Source organism: Bubalus kerabau, chromosome 2, assembly GCF_029407905.1.
Source record: "Bubalus kerabau isolate K-KA32 ecotype Philippines breed swamp buffalo chromosome 2, PCC_UOA_SB_1v2, whole genome shotgun sequence".
Taxonomy (NCBI): Eukaryota; Metazoa; Chordata; class Mammalia; order Artiodactyla; family Bovidae; genus Bubalus; species Bubalus kerabau.
The window spans coordinates 128,377,712-128,392,660 of NC_073625.1; positions in this window are offsets into that span (position 1 = coordinate 128,377,712).

A 14,949-nucleotide genomic window follows, 5' to 3' on the forward strand; every position below is an offset into this window, starting at 1 on the left:
TAACCTCCTTCATGACCTGCATACAAGCTTCTCAGGAAGCGGGTAAGGTGGTCTGGTATTCCCAGCTCTTTAAGAATTTTCCACACAGTTGTGATCCACACAGTCAAAGGCTTTCAGTTCAGTTCAGTTCAGTCACTCAGTCGTGTCCAACTCTTTGCGACCCCACGAACCGCAGCACGCCAGGCCTCCCTGTCCATCACCAACTCCCGGAGTCCACCCAAACTCATGTGCATTAAGTCAATGATGCCATCCAACCATCTCATCCTCTGTCGTCCCCTTCTCCTCCTGTCCTCTAACCCCAACCTTGCTCCAGGGTTAACTGTACATGTTGTCTGCTCCTCTTTTTTTTTTTTTTCCTTTTTTCCTGGCACCCAGCATCAGGGTCTTTTCAAATGAGTCAGCTCAGTCAGCTCGTCGCATGAGGTGGCCAAAGTATTGGAGTTTTAGCTTCAACATCAGTCCTTCCAATGAACACCCAGGACTGATCTGCTTTAGGATGGACTAGTTGGATCTCCTTGCAAAGGCTTTAGCATTGTCAATGAAGCAGAAATAGATGTTTTTCTGGAATTCCCTGGCTTTCTCCATGATCCAACAACTGTTGGCAATTTGACCTCTGGTTCCTCTGCCACTTTGGAACCTGAAATTTCTAGAGTTTTACACTTGTGTTTAAAATAGACACTGAAAAAGTCAGAAATATTGCAGACTCATTAGATTAGCTGAACTGTCTTGGTAGCCATTGATGAGATTAATCCAAATCAAGTTCTCTGGACTATGTTTAAAAACAACTTTAATCACATACACTATTGATACCATGTATAAAGTAGATACTACTGAGAACATACCTCACAAAGCTGTACAACACCCAGTATTATTTCCGGGGCACGCTGTGTAGAGGTTTCAAGCCAAAACCAGTTTCTTCTGTTTATTGCTTTAAGTATCTTTCTAAAAGTTAGGAGATGAAAGTAGAGAGAGGGAAAGTCTCTATTTAGATTGTCTCCACTTAGAAAGTCTCCAATGGACCAAACTAAGAAAAAGATGACCCTTGAACAACACGAATTTGAACTGTGCAGGTCCAGTTAAACTTGGATTTTTTTCCCAGTGGTAAACATTTCAGTACTACACCATCTGTGGCTGATTGAATCTGCCGACACAGAGGAGCCATAGCTGAGCAATCGAGTATATGGAGGGCCCACTTGTCACTGGTGGTAAAGAACCCACCTGCCGATTCTGGAGACATGAGACGTGGGTTTGATCCCTGGGTCAGGAAGATCCCCTGGAGAAGAGCATGGCAACACACTCTAGTATTCTTGCCTGGAGAATCGCATGGACAGAGGAGCCTGGCAGGCTACAATCCATAGCGTCACAAAGAGCTGGACATGACTGAAGAGATCTAGCATGCGCGCACTATAAATTATGGCTGAAATTTTAGACTGGTTCAAGGGTCAACGCCCCTAACCCCAACCTTGCTCCAGGGTTAACTGTACATGTTGTCTGCTCCTCTTTTTTTTTTTTTTTTCCTTTTTTCCTGGCACCCTTAGAAAGAGGAATGTGAGAGAAATGACAGGGATTTTAATTCTTGTTCAAAATATTCCAGGGTATTTCAGTTGTAATATTTGTTCTCTTTCACCAAACTTAAACTAGCCTGGGAGTGAGTGCCTAAAAGCATCTGATAAAATGACATGCACAGAGCTGATGCGATCAACCTTGTGCATATCTTCCCCCTCTAGGAGAGCACAGAAGTAGTTGCTAATCCTGGACTTAATGTAAGAGCCTTAGGATGGGGTACTGCAAAACTCTCTCCAACCAATTCATAAGTGCACTTGGATTCCTAAAGACTGCCAAGGCCTAAAAAGTCCTTGATTTGTGAGTTTTGGCAGGGACTGTTAGCTGTCACCCAATGCTTCTTCTGTGGCAATAAACTTTGCACACCCTAGTTTCTAGCTAAGCATTTGTGTGCTCGCAATAAACAATATTATTGTCAGCTTCTCTTGAATCCAGTTGTGAATATGTGACTAAGATTTAGACAATGGGGTGTAAATGGCAGTGTCAATAGTAGCTTTCGGGAACCTACCTTAAGGATCAGATGATAGGCATCCTTTTCTTATTTTTGGTGGGGGTGGGTTGTTTGTTTGTTTTTGTCCCTTCCTCCATCTTGCTGCCTAGAACACAGATGCGAAGGCTGGAGTTCAACCCATTATACTGGATCACAAGGACGAAAGTCCCTAGGGACTGCTGAAAGGAGGACTACAAAGAACTTGGTCCCCTAGGACCTCATGAGGCAGAATTGCTGCTCTGCCTTCCAGCCGTCATTTGTGTGAGAGAGAAATCAACTCACAGGTAGGTCACTGCTATTGTAGCTTGTTAATTCCTCACAGCTGACCCTTTTGTGTTGTTTGTGCTAAGTTGCTTCAGTCGTGTCCGACTCAGTGCAACCCCATAGACTGTAGCCTGCCAGGCTCCTCTGTCCTTGGGATTTCCCAGGCATGAATACTGGAGTGGGTTGCCATTTCCTTCTCCAGAGGATCTTCCCAACCCAGGGGTCAAACCCACGTGTCTTATGTCTCCTGCATTGGCAGGAGAGTTCTTTTACCACTGGTGCCACCTGAAAAGTCCCAGTGCAGGTGGGGTTCAAGAATGAGTGAGTTTTGCTTTGTTCTTTTTTTGTTTTCTCAGTGCTATAGGTTATTCTGACACACAGGTAGCTTTGGGAATCTAGACTCATTAAACAAGATTTCTTATTTTAAGATAAAAAATTTTTTTTGCCAGTGTGATGTGCTTTTCAACTTGATGTTGAATTGCTCATAAACTTGTATGTTATATTTCACACATATTTGTTGTAGTTCACATAGACAAAGAACCTGAACATAATTTAAATCTAGACCATAAGGATAAAGGTCCTTAAGGATAGTAGAAAGGATTACATCAACATTTAGTAGATAACAGTCTCACAGGCCTACTTGAGCCACAAATTGCTGCTGCTGCTGCTAAGTCGCTTCAGTCGTGTCCGACTCTGTGCAACCCGATAGATGGCAGCCCACCAGGCTCCACTGTCCCTGGGATTCTCCAGGCAAGAACACTGGAGTGGGTTGCCATTTCTTTCTCCAATGCATGAAAGTAAAAAGTGAAAGTGAAGTCGCGCAGTTGTGTCCGACTCTTCGTGACCCCATGGACTGCAGCCTACCAGGCTCCTCCGTCCATGGGATTTTCCAGGCAAGAGTACTGGAGTGGGGTGCCATTGCCTTCTCTGAGCCACAAATTGACTCCTACCTAAATAGAGATAAAAAACACTAACAAAGCATGTGTTATCAGAGGAAAGATGAAAAGAAGAGTAATTCAAGAAGTAATATCAGCTAGAGAAAGAACAAGCAAAACCTATTATTTCTTTTCTTTGCAGAAGAAAATAATAAAGATCAGAGCAGAAATAAATGAAATAGAAAGAAAGAAAATAATAGCAAAATATCAATGAAACTAAAAGCTGGTTCTTTGAAAAGATGAAGAAAATTGATAAATCTTTAGCTAGATTCATCAAGAAAAAAAGGGAAAGGACTCAAATCAATAAAATTAGAAACCAAATAGGAGAAGCTCTACAGAAATACACAAAGGATCATAAGAGACTACTATGAGCAATTGTATGCCAAGAAAATGGAAAACCTGGATGAAATTGACAAATTTTTAGAAAGGTACTGATGTGATCTCCTAAGACTGAACCAGGAAGAAATAGAAAATATGAAGAAACCAATCACAAGTGCTGAAATTGAAACTGTGACTGAAAAGAAAAAAAAGCAATGTTTCTTAGCACTGACCAAAAAAGAGGCCCTGGATCTGGAGTGCTCAGACCTTCTGCTCACTAGATCAGAGGTCTCTAAATTGGCGTGCCCTTACCCAAAGCAGTATGAAAGATGATTCAAAGAGGTGTGGATAGAAAATACTTAGAACTACTCTTGCTCCTTATCTTTGTAAAAATAAGAGATTGATTTTCATTAATATTTCATGTACACATGGACACTGTTGTCTTCACCAGCTTGTGTCTCAGACAGCCACGTGTCAGGAGCGGAGTATCATGAGGGAAGCAGGCAAGTCCCAAAATGTAGAGAGATTGACAATGACCTCTTTCCTTGTATATTTGCTTTCAGTGTATTGAGAAATATTGCAAATTATGTGAGCTGGGATAAGCGAATATTTAAACTATTTAATCTAACTAAATTAACCCTCACAAAAGATTCCTTCAAAGAAAGCACCCTTAAAAAGATTCTTTGAAAGAAATCATAGTTCTTGATTTAGGGTGTGAACCACTTGAAAATATAATCTCCAAGCTGGAAACTCAGTAATCTCTTCCAACAGATATTCCATTATTCTATTAGGAAGGCTAGTAGCTTCTGAGTGGTGTAGTGTGTGATCAGAACAAGGACTCCACGGTTATATGCCTGCCTACTTCTGTACCACCTTTGTTTTAAAGTGTGTCCTTTGGTCTGATGCAATATTATATGGGCGCTTATGTCACTGGTTCAGACCCTCTCTAAGTTCTTGGAAAAGGAAGCCCTGCAGTGGGCTTCCCTGGTGGTGCCAGTGGTAAAGAACCTGCCTGCCAATGCAAGAGATGTAAGAGACCTAGGTTCAACCCCTGGGTCAGGAAGATCCCCTGGAGGAGGGCATGGCAGTCCATTCCAGTATTCTACAATCCACATTTTTTCCTTTGACTCTATGCTAAATACATCTCCTATCTGGTGCTTACCCTAACAACACCCTTCCCCTTAACGTTACATATCGGAAAGAAAGCTGCAGAGCCACCTAACTGCCAGACTCAATTACTGGGTTACTGACACCAGTTTATGACTGCCTCTAAGGAAGACAATGCAAGAAGAAGAAATCAAGATCCTATCACCTTTGTTCCTCATCACTGTCTCCTGACTGTGAGCAATCGCCTTGTATAAGCTCCTCATGGAGGCGGGGCACAGTTCTTGAGGCTTGAGCCTACTGTGTTCCCCTCTCCACTGGCTGAGAATAAAAGCTGCCTTTCTATTTCCTCCAAACTCTGTCTCTGTATTTTTCATTTGGCTTCAGCGGGCAGAGAAGGCCAAGATTTTGGCTGGCGTCACTGGTTGATGTCAGCCAGCCCGATCACTCTATCTCCTTGGTTGTTTGATTCATCTTCTGTGGTAGCTGTTTTCTGGAGGCCCTAACATGTGATGCACAGCTCTTCATAGTCTGTGCCCACTCCTATCTGTGCATCCCTTGATTCCCCAGTTTTTGCTGTCTCCAATCTTCCAGTATTTTTTCCTTCTGGGCCCTGACAAACCTTCCAAGACCTTGCCATTGCCCATGTATTCCTACCTCAGGCCACTTCTCAGAGTCTTTTTCGTTCCTTCTTCTGCCACCTGCCATGGTATTTTGGCATGCCTACTTCACCACACATGTGCGATCACTTTCTCCAAGCCTCCAAGAGCCAGCCTAGCAGTGTGTTAGTAATGTGTATCCTAGAACCTGCCTGGACACAGAGCCTGTGTGTGTCTCTGTACATCATGGAAAGGGTTTCCACATCAGTAAACTCACTCTACCAAAATTTATGTTCTGCCCATCTTGATCCAGCCACGGGTCACTCCTACATGCTCTCCAGCTTCTGCCAACACCTCTTGGCTAGATCCTATACCTCCTTGAGGATACAAACCCTTTCTTGTCTTAGTCTTAGCTTCTCCCTGGATGGGTTATTTTGTAACTTCACTCTCGTTATTGTTCTGATGCCCAGGAGGGGAGTTATTTCCTGAGCTGGCTTGTGTCTTGGGTAACACAAGGCTCTGAATTGTTTTTGAGGAAGTGGGGAGCACAGGTCTTTAGGAAGGAGGAGTGGGCCTCTTCTGCAGGCCCAAAGTGTTCAGGGGAACTCAAAATTCGATATTTTCAATTCACTGACCCAGATGTCCCCCTTGCCATTCACAGGGCCCCACTTCTTCTCAATCGAGGCCTTAACTTTGACAAAGCAGAATTGCAATGAGAAGTCACCCTTCCTCTGAAACTCCATTGCCTCATAATTAAGCCCTGGGCCTGACTGTCTGTGACTTCCCGTCCTGTGACTTCAGCAAATATCTCTCTTATATGTTGCCAGGGAAGTCCACTGACATTCACAGTTTGTCTTAGATTGGTAGTTAATCACCTTCACATCTTTTATTGTATTTCTTCAGTACAGGAATAGCCCTCAGCAACAGCCAACTGAATCCATGTAATTATGACTTCCTGTAACCTCTCAAATGCCTGAAATAGCACCCCCATTACCTTCTATGGATATCTTGTCCCAACTTGTCCACTGATCAAGGTTTTAACATTTGCACAGTTACAGCATGCTAGTTTTCAATACTCCATTTACTAACCAGATGACGTTTTCATTGCTGGTTGGCTGGTTTGTAATCCAGCTCTAGAATCCCATTTTAGATTTTGCTTCCTGAGACCACTTCTGTTAGCAATTGGTGTCGAACATGTTTCCCAGGAAAGAGACTTTGAAATAGAGATTTCCCTGTAGGAAGGTTCCTAGTGAGAGCTCTTGGGAATAACCCTGTTGAGGGAGTGAAGAAAACAAGACTGAGCAGAAGGAGGAGTTGAACCATGAAGCAGATGTGGCAGCAGCCTCAGCACATCTTTGGGGAGCTCTGAGGCTCAGAAAGCCCTTCAGAGATGTCCCGAATTGAGGCAAGGGGGTTGGGCCTTTGCACTTCCAACTTTTGGGATGTGGGTTGTCCCCAGGGAGGGAGGCATGGCCTTGGACAAGGCATATACCTTCAGCCAAGTTGAATATCCTTGGAGGAACTCAAGTCCTTGGCTTCTCCCAGCAGCCTAGGGAGTACTGCCTTGCTACTGAAAGGGGGGACCTGGGTCGTGCACCACAGCCTCCAATACACAGCTTCTGCCGTATAGACCTTCCAGGTCACTCTTCCCACAGCAGCTGGTCCTTGCTGTGATCAGGAAGCCCTGAACTCCCAGCCGTCCCTCATCTCCAGGACTCCCATCCCAACAGAGCTCTGTATATCTCCTCATTTGGTGCCTTGTCTTCCTCAACTATCTAAACCCTACCCTGAGTCCCCTAGAATTCATAATTTCCATCAGCAAAATCTCTTCTAATCTAAAAATGTGCTCCGGATATTCCTTCATCTTCTTGGGCCTAAATTCTTGGAGTATTCAAGGAAGCCTCCAATGACTGCCTTCACCAGCCAGCTTCTGAATAGTTGAGAAATAAAACAAAAAGTAATTATGGGGACCAAATATCACCTTTCTTGTTGGTAGAGGCTAGATTGGAGGATATGGGTTTAGTGTATAACCTTGTGGACTTGATAACATCACACTTGAGAATTAGACCACCCCACATATTCACACATATTTCACACGTGGACCACACATATTTTTCTTTTTTTTCTCCTGAAGCCCTCAGTTATGCAGTTTTAAATAATTCCCTGTTGTATATAAATTGTCTCAGCTCCCTTTTGGAAACATGTCAGGTATAATTAGAAAAAAAAAAAGAGGCAGGATTCTCAAAAATCAGATAAATGATAATAGGATCTAATGTGTTATGTGCCAAATAAAAAAGGTAGGATATTACTACTGGAATTCTGCAAAGGAGGTGGTCACTAAAAAATTAAAGCCCCAACCTCAAGGAAGCTACCCTGTCACAAGACACTTCCCCAGGCCATTCACTTCCCCACTCTTCTAGATGGCTATTTTACACCCCCTTTTTTTCTGAATTTCGTCACCTCCTTCTCTCCCCCTTCTCTGTTGATGTCCTTGCACAGAAAAAAATAGAAGCAATCAGAGGAGAACGACCACAAGTACCCACCAACACAGCTTGCCCACCCACCCCCTGCATCTGTGCTCCTACATCCTGCTGTCCCTCCTATTTCTGTGAACCGACCACCTGTGTGTATCAACGCTCAGCTCCTCCACTACGCGCTGATACCATCCCCTTGCACCTACTCAAATGTAGCACTCCAGTGAGCCTCTGCTCTTCCTTCTGCTTCATCAACCCCCCTCTTTCTATGGCTTCTTTCCAACTAGCATACAAGCAAGCAGTAATGTCTTCAATCTTAAAAAAATAAATCTTGTTTGAAGATAATTTCTGCTCTCTTAAAAAGTCTTGATCCTATCTCCCCTTCCCACTACTAGCTTTTCTCTTTTTCCCTTCATGCCAAACATCTAGACTGATTATTCTCATTGTTTCCTGTTGCTTCACTCTCATTTTCTCTTGAACCTGTTTCAATCAGATTTGTACTCCCAGCACCCCACCAACAATGCCTTTGTCAGGGTCACCAATGGCTCTTTTATTGTTGAATCCAGTGGTGAGTTCCTGATTCTCATCCTATTGATTCATCAATCATTCCCTCTTCCTTAAAAACCTTGCTTCATCTGATCCCAGGACACCACCTCTCTTGATTTCCTCCACCTCACTAGCTTCCTTCTTAGATTCCCCTGCTGGTTCTCTATCTTTCTCACCAGCAAATATTGGAAAGCCCCATGGCACAGTCTTTAAACCTCTTCTTTGGTTGATGTACACCTTCTTTCTTGGTGTCTCATTTAGCTTCAGGCTTTAAATATCATCTACACATTGAAAACTCCTAAATTCATACCTTTAGCCTGGACTTCTCCCTGTTTGACTGTCAATTTGACATTTCCATTTAGATGTCGAATGGATATCTAACACTTTATACATTCAACATCAAGCTCTTGATATCTGCCAGCACACCCCCTCCAACCACCCCCCCACCACCAAATATAGGCTTTTCCTGCAGCTTACCCCATTCTATCCTGCCAATTGCTCAGAACACAGACCTTAGTGCTATCCTAGACTCTTCTCTTTATCTCAGTTTCCACATCTAACCCATCAGCAAATCTTGGTGGTTCTACCTGCAAATGACTCCAGAATCTTGCTACTTACCACTACCTCCTCTGCTGTCACCTGGGTCCAAGTTATCTTCGCATCCTAATGGGACTCCCTATTTCCCTCCTATTACCATGGCCTTATCAACACAACATCTGGAGCAATCCTCCTACTCAAAATCCTCCATGGTTTCCCACATTATGTAGTATAAAAATAAGATTCTTTACAATGCCGCAAGAGCCCACATGATAAAGTCCTACTACATCTTTGACTTCAGCCCCTATTTCTGTTTTGGATTATCCTGCCCCAGCTAACTTCCTTTGTGTTCTCTGCATACACCAAACAAGCTCCCACCCCAGAGCCTTTGCACATCCTGTTCTGTCTACCTGAAACTCATGGCCCTCAGATATCTGCATAGCTTGCTTTTTCTCTTTTTTCAGCCTCTGTTTCAAGGTCACCTTGTTAGAAGGTGTCAGAAGGGCAACCTCACATACAATAGCAATCATTCCCTTCCTTGTTAGTCCCTATCTCCTTGATCTTGCATTTTTTCCATAGCACAATTACTGTCTGACATATTATATATTTGTTTATTTACTTTTTTTCTGTAATCCTTCCCCTGATGTAAGTTTCTTGAAGGTATGTTTTCTGGGTGTTTTGTTTGTTATTCTGTCTATCAGATCTAGTCCCTTAAATCTATTTCTCACTTCCACTGTATAGTCATAAGGGATTTGATTTAGGTCATACCTGAATGGTCTAGTGGTATTCCCTACTTTCTTCAATTTAAGTCTGAATTTGGCAATAAGACTTCATGATCTGAGCCACAGTCAGCTCCCAGTCTTGTTTTTGCTGGCTGTATAGAGTTTCTCCTTCTTTGGCTGCAAAGAATATAATCAAACTGTGGAAAATTCTGAAGGAGATGAGAATACTAGACCACCTGACCTGCCTCTTGAGAAACGTGTACGCAGGTCAGGAAGCAACAGTTAGAACTGGACATGGAACAACAGACTGGTTCCAAATAGGAAAAGGAGTACATCAAGGCTGTATATTGTCACCCTGCTTGTTTAACTTATATGCAGAGTACATCATGAGAAACGCTGGGCTGGATGAAGCACAAGCTGGAATCAAGATTTCCAGGAGAAATATCAATAACCTCAGATATGCAGATGACACCACCCTTATGGCAGAAAGTGAAGAGGAACTAAAGAGCCTCTTGATGAAAGTGAAAGAGGAGAGTGAAAAAGTTGGCTTAAAGGTCAACATTCAGAAAATGAAGATCATGGCATCCTGTCCCATCACTTCATGGGAAATAGATGGGGAAACAGTGGAAACAGTGTCAGCCTTTATTTTTCTGGGCTCCAAAATCAGTGCAGATAGTAATTGCAGCCATGAAATGAAAAGACGCTTACTCCTTGGAAGGAAAGTTATGACCCAACCTAGATAGCATATTCAAAAGCAGAGACATTACTTTGTCAACAAAGGTCTGTCCTAGTTAAGGCTATAGTTTTTCCAGTGGTCATGTATGGATGTGAAAGTTGGACTATAAAAAAGCCGAGTGCTGAAGAATTGATGCTTTTGAACTGTGGTGTTGGAGAAGACTCTTGAGAGTCCCTTGGACTGCAAGGAGATCCAACCAGTCCATCCTAAAGCAGATCAGTCCTGGGTGTTCATTGGAAGGACTGATGTTGAAGCTGAAACTCCAATACTTTGGCCACCTATGGGAAGAGCTGACCCATTTGAAAAGACCCTGATGCTGGGAAAGATTGAGGGCAGGAGGAGAAGGGGATGACAGAGGATGAGATAGTTGGATGGCATCACTGACTCAATGGACATGGGTTTGGGTAGACTTCGGCAGTTGGTGATGGACAGGGAGGCCTGGTGTGCTGCAGTTAGTGGGGTCACAGAGAGTTGGACACGACTGAGTGACTGAACTGAACTGTTTGTTGTTCTAGTTGAAACCTACATAGGAGATGCTTAATATACCAGATGATCCTTAAACAATGTAGGGGTTAGAGGTGCTGACTGCCTGTGCAGCTAAAATCCATGTATAACTTTTGCCTCCTCCAAAATTTAGCAATTAATTGCCTACAGTTACCAGGAAGCCCTACCTGTTACATAAACAGTCAATTAACACATATTTAGTATGTTATATGTATTATATTCTGCCTTCTTATAGGAAGAAGATGGCATCACCGACTCGATGGACATGAGTTTGAGTAAGCTCTGGGAGTTGGTGATAGACAGGGAAGCCTGGCGTGCTGCAGTCCATGGGCTCGCAAATAGTCAGACATGACTGAGCAACTGAACTGAACTGAACTGAACTTCTTATAGTAAAGTGAGCTGCTTCTGCTACTGCTGCTAAGTCACTTCAGTCATGTCCGACTCTGTGCGACCCCATAGATGGCAGCCCACCAGGCTCCCCCGTCCCTGGGGTTCTCCAGGCAAGAACACTGGAGTGGGTTGCCATTTCCTTCTCCAATGCATGAAAGTGAAAAGTGAAAGTGAAGTCGCTCAGTCGTGTCTGACTCTTAGCGACCCCATGGACTTCAGCCTTCCAGGCTCCTCTATCCATGGGATTTTCCAGGCAAGAGTACTGGAGTGGGGTGCCATTGAGCTAGAGAAAAGAAAATGTTATTAAGAAAATCATGGTGGTTCAATGGTTAAGAATCTGCTTTCCAATGCAGGGGATGTGGGTTCGATCCCTGGTCTGAGAACTGAGATCCCCTATGCCATCAGGCAACTAAATCCATGTAATACAACTAGAGAAGTCTGTGCACCACAGCAAAGATCCAACTCAGTCAAAAAAGAAAATTATAAGGGGGAGAAAATACATTTACAGATTGTACTGTATTTATTAATACCATTAGTTTGGTTGTCTGTTTACAAGATGTTATACGTACATTAATATTGTCTTATATGATACAGAACATGGTAAATGTTATTCTTATTACTAATACTAGACATCAAAAATGAAAAGAGAATGCTAAAAAGAAATTTGTATTTATTTGCAGGTGTAAAGTTTCATACATCAATAGCAAAGCAGCAGCAGTATGATTACTTCAGGGTGGCCTAGCCTATAAGCTAATGAATTAATTATCACAAAATTTTTATGGCACAGAATATTACAGTCATATTTATAACACAGTACTGGAAACATTGTTGCATTAAAAGAACACCCTAACTTGTGGTAGCAGGGTGATACAGTTTTCCAGTTACCAGAGAGAGGCATCCTATATAGTAATGTAATTCTTTGAAAGCAAAGTTATGTAACAGTAAAAAAAAAAAAGACAAAAACACCACATTATTAATTTTATATCAAATATCACTCACTTTATGCCTGTTAGGATAGGCTAGTATCTATATATATTTATGCATTCCTAATACACTGTTTTCTTAAATTGTTCAATATTTCTAGGTTATGTGGTTCATTTGTGAATTGTTTCAAATTGTTGCAAATCTCAAAAAAATTTGTCAACATATTTATTAAGAAAATCTGCATGTAAGTGGAATTGTACAGTTTAAATGTATATTGTTCAAGGGTCAACTGTATTTACTGAAGAAGTAAAAATCTTAACGTAACCCTTGTCTGAGGTTAGCCATTCTAAAATATCATAACTCATGTTCTGCATACCGGAGATTAGCACAGGCTATTTTAAGAATACTAAAGGATAGTTGTAGAACGATTGCTCATCTATTGTCTATTTAAAACTATATTAGCACAGCTTAATATAAGGTGATATAAAAACTGAATTTCTATACGTAACCTAACTTCTGTCTTGTATACTCACCTGAAACTGTAGAACACATGATCCAATAAAATTTTTCTCAGTTTATGATTTGCATTAAAAAATACTTACAAATAACTAAAAATATATTTTGTGTACAATTAAAAAATTCTTTTTATTTAAGATAATAACATTACATTAAAGAAATATAAAATTCAAGAATATTTGTTAATAGAATATATGAAAATTTGAAATCTGAACTATTGCAGAAAATCTAAGTTTTGCTATACTTTTGTATTTTCAGTTATTTCAACTGGTCCTCAGAATATCTCATAATTTAGACTTTATGTCAGAAAATGGAATAACATTTTTGAAGTAAACTTTAAATAAAGGATTCCATGAACTTGTTATATTGAGTTTTTTGCTGCACTCCCCACTAGATGGTGCTGCTAAGAAGTTTTCTTAAAAATTCCAATTTAGAGATAGAATTTTAACCAGGCAATAGAATATCATTCATATGTTTAATGATGGTTCTGTAATAACATTTGTTTTTAAAACTTTCAACAAAATGTTCTGTGGGCTTCTAGAGTTTATGTGTGGATGTGATGTGGGTCAGTTTTATAAATAATAGGCAATCTGAGTAGGTGAAAATTGGAGAGAATTTCAGCTGTAACGGCATTTGAAATTATTAAATCTCCAGTGATCATCATGTAGTTGGCTTCCAATAAACTTTCTAAAACTTAAAAAAATTAGGTAAGATGTACATAATTTTCTTGTAGATCATGCTCAATCTACAAAAGTGTGTATTTCAATTAAAAAACCCAGTTGCTTATTCTTACATGGTTCATGAAAAGACAGCTTTATTCATTCTTTCAAATATGAGATGAGTTTTAAAACTCATAATTGAACAGTTGTACTTATGGTTCTTTCTGTGAAGATATTTTGTCTATTAGACAAAAATTCAGTGTTTTTTTCAGTGTATAATATAAGCTGTGCATGCATGCTAAGACACTTTAATTAGTTGTGTCCAGCTCTTTATTAGGCACTGGCGACCCACTCCAGTACTCTTGACTGGAAAATCCCATGGGCAGAGGAGCCTGGTAGTCCATGGGGTCCCTAAGAGTCAGACACGACTGAGCGACTTCACTTTCACTTTTCACTTTCATGCTTGGAGAAGGAAATGGCAACCCACTCCAGTGTTCTTGCCTGGAGAATCCCAGGGATGGGAGCCTCATGGGCTGCCGTCTATCGGGTCGCACAGAGTCGGACACGACTGAAGCGACTTAGCAGTAGCAGCAGCAGCAGCAGCTCTTTGTGACTCCATGGACTGTAGTTTGCCAAGCTCCTCTGTCCATGGGATTCTTCAGGCAAGAATATGGGAGTGGGTTGCCGTGCCCTCTTCTAGGAGATCTTCCTGACCCAGGGATCGAATCCTCATCTCTTTACTCTCCTGCATTGGCAGGCAGGTTCTATACCACTTGTGCCACCTGGGACCAGTGTAATAGTATGAGCTATTGGTAAAATATAGCAATTAGCCCTTTTGACCATTTGTTAAGAGCTGCTAATTTCAATGGGAAAACCCAATGGATACAGGGAGTCAGATTCTATAATTTGCTACAGATTTGAAATTTTAATGGAAATTTGAGGTCAAAGTCCTCTTTTATCTTATCCGTTATGGACATTGAGTCTCATTGTGAAATAGCCATTGCATTTTTTCTTTTCTAGATTAAATTTCCACTCCTTTCTCTTTTACAAATTGATTCTATTTTCTATCTTTTAATTATTATTATCTTCCCAGATTTACTGAGATATAACTGCATACAACATTGTGTAACTTTAAGGTGTACATGATGATTTGATATAGGCATATATGGGAGATGACTACCGTAAGATCAGTTACTGTGTTTATCACCTCACATAGTTACTTTGTGTGTGTGTGTATTGAGACCATTTAAGAGATACTCTGGAGAAGGCAATGGCACCCCACTCCAGTACTCTTGCCTGGAAAATCCTATGGACGGAGGAGCCTGGTAGGCTGCAGACCATGGGGTCGCTAAGAGTCGGGTACGACTGAGCGACTTCACTTTCACTTTTCACTTTCATGCACTAGTGAAGGAAATGGCAACCCACTCCAGTGTTCTTGCCTGGAGAATCCCAGGGACGGCAGAGCCTGGTGGGCTCCCGTCTATGGGGTCACACAGAGTCGGACACGACTGAAGTGACTTAGCAGCAGCAGCAGCAAGAGATACTCTCCCAGCAATACAAAATAGTATTGTTAACTTTGGTTACCATACTGTACATTAGATGCCCAGAATGTATTCATCTTATAACTTTAAGTTTGTACCCTTTGACCACCTTCACTTATCGCCCTCC